The following is a 12434-nucleotide window of genomic DNA, read 5'->3' as shown; positions in this document are numbered from 1 at the left end:
GATATGTATTTAGGTCAACTGGAGGATAAATCGTAGAACTCATGTATATTAATGACTGTCAGACTTTATGTGTATGGGAATTACTGCATTGGTTGCTGAATTCAGAACAATGGCTTGTCAGTAATGACAGGTGGGGGAGAAATCTTTGGGAAGTGTAGTACTGGGGGAGCTGTGTCTGCTTGGATCAAGGAGGTACATGCAGAGGAGAGCTGACTGACAGGTGACTTGTTGAGATTCTGACACCTCCGAAGTTTATTTCTCAGACTCAGTTAAAATAGTAGCTGTTTTTTAGTTCAGTATGCACCCTGTAGCTTTTCCAAATATTTTATCATACCATATAGATAGATGATTGGAAAAATCAAAATAAGCACAAAGAAGGGCTAACTTTAAAGGTAGTCACTAATGCTTTTGTGAAGTATTTGTAAGAAAATGAAATGTGTGATGAAACAGTCTGTAATATCCGTGAATCTGCAAAGAAAATGAAAAGTTGGAATTACAGCTTTACAAGAAATACAAAAAACAAGTGCTCTTAAATAAGGCATAAGAAAGTGAATAGCAGATTGCTCTCTTGTAGGAAGCAATGTGGATGGACACAACAGCACCATGGGAGTCACTGTTCAGAATGTGTTCAGAGTAATGCCAAAGTCCTCCTGAAGTTTCACTGAGCTCCATGTGTCTGATATGAGATAGACTTCATTACCAAAAGCTTGTTGACTTATGCCTGCAGCATAAACATTTTCTAAGACTCTGAATCAGCAAGGCTGGACGTACTTTGTATGCACTGATGAAAACTATCAAATTACTTTTAAGGTACAAAATAAGGATGCATTTGTCCCATTCAGTTTAATAATGCTGATTATCCATTCAAATATTGATATTCATTCCATCACAGCGTATCAGATTATTCATTTAGACCTTAGAATCTGTACCAGTAGCTTAAGTGTAGTTGAACATGGTAGTCCTAGAGAGTGCGAATTGGTTGACTTCCTTCTGGCTTGTAAGAATGATTTACGTCACTACACCCATGAGAGATTGTGCCCTCATCTGTCCAATCTCCCCTGCTCTCCAGGACAGGATTTTTCTTCCTGAAGGAATAGGTGAACTGCACATGAAGCTGCTATTGAACTGTCACAGTTTCTGCCCAGTTTATTTAGGTATGTGGTATTCTTTTATACCTCTGGGAGATAAACTGCAGCATTTTAGTTATTGCTCCATATCCCACTCATAGTGGAGGCAGCAATCTTTATAAGAGATTCATCACAGTGAAGACATTGAACCTGATCTAAAAATGATGAAAATGGGTATGGAGAGAATATTGGTACCCAAGATTAAGCTGTCACTTACAGGAGTTATCCACCAGCCTCCAGAAATGGAAAACTCACATTTCACTGAGAAGCTTGGGTGTCAAACTTTGAACTCTGTTGCCTGTAAATGTGAATACAGTGTTGAAATAGAACACTATTTTTCAAGAAAGCACCTGTTTTTATGTGCCGCATTGTGCAAGAAGGCAGGGGGAAAAAAGTGAACTGAGTGCTTTGTGGAGCTGTGTGATCTAAAAATGCACTGGTTCCATTTGGTGGTTGAAAGAGAGCAAAGAAGCAGGCAGGAAATAATATAAGCCTCTTTCTGAGATTAAAGATTGGTAACAGACAATGTCCAAATGAGGAAAAGGCCAGGAACAAGCAGTCTCAAGTTTTAAAAGGGGGTTTATCATGAGGAAAATAATTTGGGAAACTTTTTCTTTATAAAAGCAAGGTCTGCAATGTCTAAAATAGGTCACTTTCCTACGAAGCTCAGGCTTTAGATAAGAACCATTGTAGTTAGATTGTGTGTCATGTATTTTGCTTTGAATGCTTATCCTGCTATTATACGATATGTTGGTTTCAGGAGAGTTATGTGGTCATTCATCCCAATCTCCAATTGCACTGTCACAAAGAGGGAACTTATATGACGTGTTTAAGTGAACTGCAACCACAGTAAATACAAAACCGTAATCCAGGGCTCAGTCTGAAGGCTAAAGAATTCCATGAGTCAAAAAAGACAGAGCTGCAGCCAGTGAATACAGAGCTGGTAGACAGGCAGCCAGTCCTACAAATGTGAGTCTGCTCTGAAACACTATCACTTCTCTGTTAAAAATGTGAACGGGTTTGATTTGCAGTTACTGAATTTTCTATCTTCCACAGTAAGAGTCATTTATTTTTTCTTCACAAGATACAGAGACTAAATTCAAGTCACCCTTGTGTCTTTTGATAAGGTATTTAGATTAATCATCTTAAATTCTTCACTGTAAAATATTTTTTCTAGCCTCTGAATAATTATATTTCCCATACCTTCCTCCCACCCTCCCCTATTTCTTCTCTTTTTTTCCTTTCTTAAATATACAGATATGGGACCTGTATGCAGAATCAGCCTTAGTATCACTGAGGTTAAAATACTCCTGAATTTTGTGCTTGCCAATCTTCTGCTTCTGTCAACTGAAGATCAAATTAGCACTACAACTTCCTGTTAAGAGTTCAGGTTTGTTTTTAGTTTTCTATGACCACTTGAGACTTTACACTGCTTCTCAAGCAACCCACTGTTCTGCACTTACAGCTGTAATGCCCACTTGCCACCTGTACTACACATTTGAAGGTAACTAAATAAAATTTTGATTACTTTGTCTGTTGAGCAACATAAAATCTTCCCTGTGACTTCCCCATAATTGTTACTTTTTGCTGATTTTTATTACTCTGCATTTATCTGTGCTTGATCTATATCACTCATGTAGTATATAACTTGTCCTTAGACTTCTGAAAGCAAATTCAAATGTCACGATGGTTCCCCATTTGCACTTTTTGACATCTGTTGCCACAGCAGTAGTTAATACACACACATATGTTAGGTTTTCTTCGGATTTTTGAAACACAGGACATTTCCTGAGTCAGTTTGAAACATTCAGTTTCGCTCCTGTGCCTTGTTTCCTTGAACATCCACACTGTGTACATAATGGACAGCTTCCAGGATGCTTTCATAGCTCAGATGGCACTCAAACAGTTCAGTGTCTAGACTGGACTAACTTAAACATGCAGCCTGGTTCTCCTACTCCATCCTGGATCTCCAGTGCTATCCCAGTCAGCCTTCATGTCTCCTATGTCTTCATACTATGTCTTACACTCAGCATACAGTCTCAGTGTCATCCAGTCAAAATACAGACATAGGGCACTGCTTCATCACCCATCTCATTGTCTTGATCACAGAGTAAAGAGGTTTGGTGTTAAGGGCTGTCAAGTTCAACATTTGGAGTCTCCGTAAGCAGTATGTGTTTGTACTGTCTCCAGTTCCTCTAAGAGATGGTGCCTGTGAGTAGTGTGGTAACAAGCAGCTCTAGGCCAACTAAGTGAGAGAACAGGGACGACCCCTGAAAAAAGTTATGAAGGCAATTCCACCACCCTGCCATCCTGGCAGCCACATAATGTAATTAGTTAAGAAAATCCATTAAGTTTTGCTTTGAAAACTATGTGTCTTTTGCCAGCACCATTTCTTGAAAGATACTGTGGAGCTGTCCTCCTCTTCCTAATCTTCTAACTCCACCTCTAAATTTATTAAGGACTTGTTTAGACTTATGCCAGCATTATCTTTTGTGTTTAATACTACTGTTCCTGTGGATTTTACCCTCTTGATGTTTATTTTCTAGGTAGCGACCGTGTCCTTTCTCAATATTTGTTTCCCTTAGCTAAACAAGTTATTTTGGTCTTGTGAAACAGAGTTTCAGCTCCTCTCTTCACCTTAATAGACCTTTTGTGTAACTTCTGAATTTGTGAGATAAGGTTTGTAAGGAGAAGTAATATATTTTATTAGATCACTGATATAGTTAGAAAAAATAGAAAAGCTTTTGGGTATACAAGTTATTCTCATATATGCCCAAAGCTTACCAGCTTTTTTTTCCAACTGTTTCAATTGTCTAATAAAAGATATTGCCTCTGCCTACAAGCATTTCCTCTCATATGTTCTTAGACATTATTGACTACACCATACATCTTTTGAGTTAATCTTTTCTGAAATATTTTATAGAATTCCATCCTCCCAAATATTTCAGGTTTTGCCAATATGACAGATGAATAGCTGCCTCCATGTTTCTTAGGACCACCTGGTATATTTTAGGATTACCTTTGAACTTACAGGCCAGCTTACATTGGTGCCTCAACATCTGTACCTGAGATGCACAGGTTTTGTCCTACAAGTAGCCAGCAGCCTACTTTCCTTCAGTTCATGAGTGATGTTTTTCTTCCTGTACCATATTGCCATTTTCCTCCACTTCGGTTTCCTATTGCTACCTCACCTATGCAGGCATCCCACTTTTTTGCTAGGTCATAAGAGACACACCATTAGCTTCTCCTTTCAACCAGAGTTTGCTTTTTTGGCACACACAGACTTTTCTTAGCCTCCCAGAGTATAAAACCATTGAAATCTCTGTGTTCACACAAGAGCTTTGCTATCCTCCAAGTAGTATGTATGAGACTGTGAAAAGAACCCTTCATTACCTTTCAAAAATGTATGTGAATTTGAATACTGAAATCCATTTGAAAATAAATATTGAACAATAATTATGTTAAACACTTTTAAATCTCAGTAATATAGTATAGGCCTGGTCTAAACCCTGCTCAAGTAAGTGAGAAGAAGCTGAGCAACCTGAACAGCAAGAGTAAGACACCATGCATATGTTCCCCAGAGAACACACCCTGCCCGAAGGCTTTCCCCAAAGGAGTGGACATGGTGAGAGCTGGGATGCATGAAGCTCGTCCAGTGGTTCGTGCCCATGCAGAACAGCTCATCTAAGGGGATGGAGGGTCCCTCATTGACACAGAAGCTGCATTTCTGCTACAATTTTGAGGAGTGTTTTTTTTCTTTCCGAAAGTCTTCCTATTCTCTGCTCCAAATAAGAGAGAATCTGGACAAAATTATATAACGAATAGGTGTCCCATATAAAGGAATGATATACTATGTAAGTATTGTGCATTCTCCTCTTGAGCAGTCTATTTTAAGTGATTTTTTAGGAAATTCTATGCATGTTTGTATATGCAAAGATTTGGCTGGACTCACCAATCTTTTTTTTCTTTTTCTCTTTTTTTTTTTTTTTTAATAAACCAGCATAAAGTAGAATTTATTTACATAATGCAATGATCCATGAAGGTTACCATAACATCAAGGGACCATATTAACCGCTTGAATGGAATTCATTAGAAATTAACTACCACTTAAATTAATTTTCCCACATTCACAAGGCTGTAATGGTGGAAAAAGGAACCGTCCATCAGCATGTACTGACAGGAGAGCTGTCACTGCTTTTATTTATAGGTGAATATGTTAACCCATGAAGCAGCCTTTTCAGACCAAATCTTGAGCTTCTGTACAAATAAGCTCCTTCAGAAGACTTTTCTTTTAATAAGATATCCAGCCTCAGTTCAACGGGAACACATTCTGCCTAATGCTTTTGCTGCTGGCTATGTATTGTAGCCTTTTCATAGGAACAGTAGAAAAATCTGCTCCCAGAATGCCCAGACCTCACACTATATGTGGTTTATTTTCAAGAGTTCATATTTTTAATAAGATTCCAGTTATCTTGTGCTATCAGTGTTGGGGAAACCATATCAACAAAAGATTATGGTCCTCTGAATTTTTGAGCTGTCTTACACATGCGAAAGCGTCCATACGATGGGATGAAAGCTAATGAGCCTGCACCCATGTATGACCAAGTACTATGAACAAATTTACTGCAGTACATTGCAGTAATTGATGTGAATCTAAGCTACAATAAGAAGGACCTTTGTGGCACCTGCTAGGTGACCATAGTCCCTACAAACAAATATGGCATTAGGGGTTGGTGTCGTTACCAATACATGAAGCTCGTATCTGAAACGTGCTTTCAGTTTTTTGAACAGCTTTTTCATGTGTAATTATCTTATATATATATATATATAATTTTTTTTTTAATAGGGGAACCTCAGTAAGGAAATGATAGTACTGTCAGTTTTTAAGAAACACTCTCTATCTTTTAATATTAAAATAACTGAAGAAGGTCAATTTTACAGGCTGTTTAATTAGGTGCTCTTGTATCATACAACAGTGGTGGCGTGTCACAGATGTGCCTGTATGCCAGCAATATTGCTCACTGAAGTGTTTCACTCTTGCTGCTGAAAGAGAAAATATGAAAGTTACAGAGAATCTAATGGTGTTGTGAGCACTTCCTTTCAGTTCTCCTCTACGGTTTCCATATCAGTGTGAAGGAATCTTCCCCAACCCCATATGTAGTATGAGGACTTTGGAGGGCTTTCTCAGGTTACCACTGAGTTTTCTGTGAGTTTATTGCTGTATTCAGACACTTGGCAAGCATAACAAATATATGAGCTTTTTCTGGGTTACTGACAAGTCCCTGTATTCCAGGGAACTAAGGGCTGTCCTGTTACTCCAGCGATAAAATTGCATGTTGTTATCTTTTATGTTGTCCCCTCTGAACATATTCTTTTTAACAGCTTCTCAGAGGTACAGAGATGTTACATGCTCAGGGCTAAAAATATAAGCTCAATAAGTGAAGAGAAAATCTTTTATAGACTTTGTCCCACAATGTGTTTTTCCATTTCATTTATTTAAGTATTGCTATACTATGCTGTTCAACTATGCTGATTTCAAATCTCAGTGCCAATATTGCCTAAAATTATTATTTTTGCAGCTATGTCTCAACCTGACTCCACAAAGCCTTTTTTGTGTTCATTTTTCTTATTTGTGTATAGTTATACCCTGATCAGTTAAATCAAACATTCATAAGTACTTCTACCAATGGCTTGGGATGCTGTTGGTTTACACAATGTGCACATGAATCTGTCATATTCTTCTGGCACACTAACGCCTGTCCTTCCAAAGTAGTAACTGTCACCAGTACAACCTCTGATTATGTTAATATTTAATGGATTTTTTACATTTAAAATTTTTGCAATCACTGTTTTTCTTGTTCTTCTACATTTTCTACATCTTCTACATCTAGAATGTATTCTACATCTTCTACATACAGAATAGGCCCTGCATAATCCACGATGAGATAGTTTGGCACCTACTCTGAAAGCTGGACACTCACAAGTCCACGGGGCCAGATGGATTGCACCCTAGAGTGCTGAGGGAGTTGGCGGATGTGGTTTCCAAGCCACTCTCCATCATCCTTTGACAGTCCTGGCTAATCGGGAGTGTCCTGGCAGTCTGAAGACTGGCAAATGTGACACCCATCTTCAAAAAGGGCCGGAAAGATGATCCTGGTAGCTACAGACCTTTCAGTCTCACCACAGTGCCTGGGAAGGTTATGGAATGGATAATCTCAGGAGCCATCATGGACCAGTTAAAGGTCAACCAGGGGATCAAGCCCAGTCAGCATGGGTTTACGAATGGTAGATCCTGTCTGACAAACCTGATTTCATTCTATGACAAGGTGACCCCCTTAGTGGATGAAGGTAAGGCTGTCCATGTGGTCTACCTGGAATTCAGTAAAGCCTTTGACACTGCCCCTCACAGCATCCTCATGGAGAAGATGGCTGCTCACAGTTTTTGGATGGGCGTACAGTCTGCTGGGTGAAGCACTAGCTGGATGGCCGGGCCCAAAGAGTTGTGGTCAATGGAGTTAAATCCAGTTGGCAGCCAGTCATGAGTGGTGTCCCTCAGTGCTCGGTACTGGGGCCACTCCTTTTTAACATCTTTATTAACGATCTTGATGAGGGGCTTGAGTGCACCCTCAGTAAGTTTGTAGACAACACCAAGTTGGGAGGGAGTGTTCATCTGCCAGGGGGGGAGAAAGGCACTACAGAGGGACCTGGATAGACTGGATCGATGGGCCAAGGTTAAATGTATGAGTTTCAATAGGGCCAAGCGTTGGGTCCTGCATTTTGGTCACAACAACCCCAGGAAACCCTACAGGCTTGGGGAGGAGTGGCTGGAAAGCTGCCTGATGGAAAGGGACCTTGGTGTACTGATGGACAGTCGGCTAAATATGAGCCAGCAGTGTGCCCAGATGGCCAAGAAGACCAATGGCATCCTGGCTTGTATCAGGAATAGCGTGGTGAGCAGGACTAGGCAAGTCATCCTGCCCCTGTCCTTAGCATTGGTGAGGCCTCACCTTGAGTACTGTGTTCAGTTTTGGGCACCTCAGTACAGAAAGGACATTGAGGTGCTGGAGCAGGTCCAAAGAAGGGCAAGAAGGCTTGTGAAGGGCTTGGAGAATATGCCCTACGAGGACTGATTGAAGGAACTGGGGTTGTTTAGTCTGGGGAAAAGGAGGCTGAGGGGAGACCATATTGCTCTCTACCTGAATATCTGAAAGGTGCTTACAGCAAGAGCGAGGTTGGTCTCTTCTCACTGCTGACAGGTGACAGGACGAAGGGAAATGACCTTCAGTTGCACCAGGGTAAGATTAGGGTGGGTATCAGGAAAAACTTCTTTACAGAAAGGGTGGTTAAGCACTGGAATAGGCTCCCCAGGGAGGTGGCTGAGTCACCATCCCTGGATGTGTTTAAAAACCATTTGGATATGATGCGCAGGGACATGATTTAGTGGAGGGTTGTTAGAGTTAGGTTAGTGTGGTTAGGTTGTGGTTGGACTTGATGATCTTGAAGGTCTTTTCCAAGCTGAGCAATTCTATGATTCTATGATTTTATGTGGTACTGCTTCTTAGTTTGTCTGATCTGTATACACTAATGTAGATCTACAATGTATAATGTGAATGACTCAGACAAACTAGAAAATTGTGCCATTCTATGTAGTTCTCACCAGGGACTATGGTTAATTTGGTTAATTGATACAATATTGACTAAGTAATGACTCTCACTCCTGTCAACGTCTTTACATTTGTTAAATTCCCCTGCCTGATTCTGCTTTTCTACTTTATTTCCTTTTAAAATTTAAACACGTAAAAAGAAAAATCTCTTTGCAATTAATGCATTTCATCATTGAGGAACACTGAAATTAACTTTTATGCAATTAAATTTTTACGAGTATTTGCTATTGTCGACAGTAGTAAAAACTTCTGTTGCAGCCACATCAATAATAAATTCCGGAGCACATGCCTGAAATACTTCTGCACAATGCAAAGGAGTTGCTGTTATCCCATTGCTTCCCTCACAGCCATCTCGACGACTCCCTTGGTGCTGGTTCGCCACAAAACACAAAAACATTATTTTGTTGGCAGCATTTTGATTTCTGCATGGTTATGATTAACCTGTACAATGTGTTCCTCTTAATGCAAAGCTGTTTTCTTATCCCTTCAATTCTACAAACTGGAAAAAGCATATAGCCGGAGGCCACACAGAATAATACCAGTGTCAAGCTTTAAAAAACATATTTGTTTTGTGTCCTCTAAGGACAAATGACAGACATGTAAAAATGTTTTCTCTGTTTCTCTTTCGGGGAATACTTACTTTAGAATTAACTTCTGTCACAGAAAACATAATTTGAAGCATCTACTATATATTGCTTCTGAGCATTTCTGCTATAAAGAGGGAAAATAGTACACTGTGTATGACAAGTGTGATTACAAGGTTATAGAACCTCCTTATGTTTCTCTTGCTGTTATGGTTTCTCCTTAAGAAAAGCTTGTCACTGGAAACAGAAATGAATTCTTCTTTTAAAAGATACAAGTATATCACACTATCAAGTAGTACAGTGTAATGAATGTGATTTTTAATTGATTTATAATACTTTAAATTCCAGTATCTCAAAAGCCCTCAATATTCTACATGCAATCCAGGTATGTATCACATTTGAAATATTTCAGAGGAAGATAGAGATTTTTATGATACATCCCTAAGTGCTCTGATCATTATACGTGATGTAACCTATTTCTTCATATATGCATTCCAACTTTAATTTTGCCCTCCTCAAGATACAATCATCATGACATACTTTTATTCATAAAGATTGTTCTTTTACATACTTCCTCTGTCTTACCTATTTGTTAATTCCATTTCCCTGTGATATCAAGCATACTTCATTTCATGCTTCATTGTCCAGGTTTTAGTTTCAGCTCCAGTATATTAAATGTTCCCACCCTTTTGCTCCATATTTTATTGTCAACAGTACAGAAGCGTTAAAAGCCTTTCTCAGGCAAAAAGAAAAATGAATGTTCTTAATGCAGAATTCTCTTCCTTCGGAAACTTGATTGACCCCAGATTTTATGCCACAGTCAAAGAAAATAAAACTCATTCAAGGCAAAAAGCATCTGAGCAACACTTCTCTGAAGTGAAGACATTATAAGCTATGTAGGTCACTTCAAAAGTAATGCCTCCTATTCATGGAAACTACTGCAGATACAAAGAGTACAATAAGGCTATATAATAGAGCAAATCTCAGCTACAAAACAATGCTTTCCAACATAGTCACCACCAACAACTATGCATTTTTGCCAGTTATGAACAAAAGCCTGCATGCCACACTTGTAAAATCTGCACCAGTGGAGGTGAACCACTGTCACTGTCATCGCTGCTGAAACACAGCACCCATCACCTCACAGTGCTCACATCCACTGTTTGGTCTCCATCACTGTTCAGCAAACATCTATGAATGTCAGTAGGTGCCATTTTTTCCCCATAGTGGAATTCAGTGACACACCTTTATTTCATCCACACTTTCATGTCAGACACCATTGTGTCAGAATGCTTCTCTGCTGCCATTTGTCACATGGCAACAACATGTAGTGGAATACTGTCAGGAAGGTTCAACCTCTACTACCATACCACCACCATCTGCCTCTGAAGTTGTAGACCAACAAATTAAAATAAGAGGCATTACTTTCAGAGCAGCCCTTGTATCTCTTTTCTCCCTACTCTACATTATTATTGAAATACCAAGTATTGGGTTCAACCAAGTTTTACAGGGAAAAACAGTGGAAAAATAAAAGCTGTTAAACAGAGAAAGAAGCACCAAGAATCCCACCGTGCAACAACTTAGAAATGAGGAAAAGTTGACAATAAATAAACAATAAATAACAAAAGTGAATCCAAAGATAGCAGCTGACTTAAAAACTTAGAATAATTTTAATACTGTGGAATAAAAATGTAAAATAACTGATTGCATAGATCTTAGTAATCAGTAGAAACGCTTTAAGCTAGAATGAGGAAAATGTAGATGTTATCTTTATTGTGCCTTGTGAAGTGATTCCTTCAGAATTAGAAGATGTTATCTCACTGGTGGTACTGCCATAGAAGAGAAGGATGCACGCATGTTCTCACTGCTCACTGTCCTAGGGCAGTAATTAGAAACCAAGAGGAAAGAAAAGACTTTTCTGTCTATAATAGTTGGCCTCTTTAACGTATCAGCTACTCCTACTTTGATTTACTGGAATATCAAACAGGTTGTGCTCTCTCTTACTGTCATTAGGCTTGGAATGCTGCTTGCTGTGCATCCCAGGCCTCCAACTTCTCTGTTTTATGGTCAGAAGGAATACCCATGGGTGCCTCGTTTATTGTTCAACCACCCCTTTTGAATGTGCATAAAAATCTGATTTGTCAGTGAACAAAACTGATTTTTGGGCAGGTTCAAAATCAATTTCTATGGATATTAATACTTCTAAAAATTCCTAGATCAGATCTCCTCCATACTAATGGTTTTCCAATATTTTGAGCCAGCAAGTAAGGAATTGAAATAAGTGGTTACATATAATTATGGCATCTCTTGAAAGACTAGGATATACAATGGGATGTTCTGGTTCAGTTGTACATGGAATATTTTACCCACTTTGATGTTAAAATAAGAATTGCTTCCCACAAACAAAAAGACTGTAAAATGAATTAAATGGGATGCTTGACTGTGCTCAGGCCATCACACTTAGGTTTAGCATAGAGTTTGAAGCAATGTCACAGACAAATGCCATCTGTTTGTTGCTGTAGAAATGCTTCTTCCTTTGGAGGAAAAACACCCTCCATTGACGAGCCATAGAACTTGTGAAGAGCAGAGTTCATAACTCTACTATATCTCGAACTCACGCATCTGTCAAATACACCAGAAAAGCAAATTGTAGAAGTGCTTGGGTGGTCTTTTCATTTTGCTTTTATGTGACTGCATTTTGGTAATTAGTAATTTTAGAGAATAAACAAGATGACAAGTGCTTAACATCAGAAGGTAGAAAGAAGGAATTCATCAGGGCTGGCAGCCTCCCACTCCTGTATCCCATTCACATTATCTCAGTCACACCATAATTGGAAGTTTAGGCAGTAGCTCTTTTTTTTTACACAGCATAAAGTTATACAAATAACAAGCATTAAATAAGAAACATTGCACCGCATCGAGATTAACAAAAGTAATAATGCTGACCTTGCTAGCACTCAAGTCTTTTCAACCGCGAATAATCTTCCACCCTGACAAGGAGGAGCAAGTCACCTAATCCTCTAGCATGTTCATGATAGAAGAATTGCCACTCCTTCCCA

Source organism: Gallus gallus, chromosome 2 (assembly GCF_016699485.2).
Source record: "Gallus gallus isolate bGalGal1 chromosome 2, bGalGal1.mat.broiler.GRCg7b, whole genome shotgun sequence".
Lineage (NCBI taxonomy): Eukaryota > Metazoa > Chordata > Aves > Galliformes > Phasianidae > Gallus > Gallus gallus.
This window is presented reverse-complemented; position numbering follows the sequence as displayed.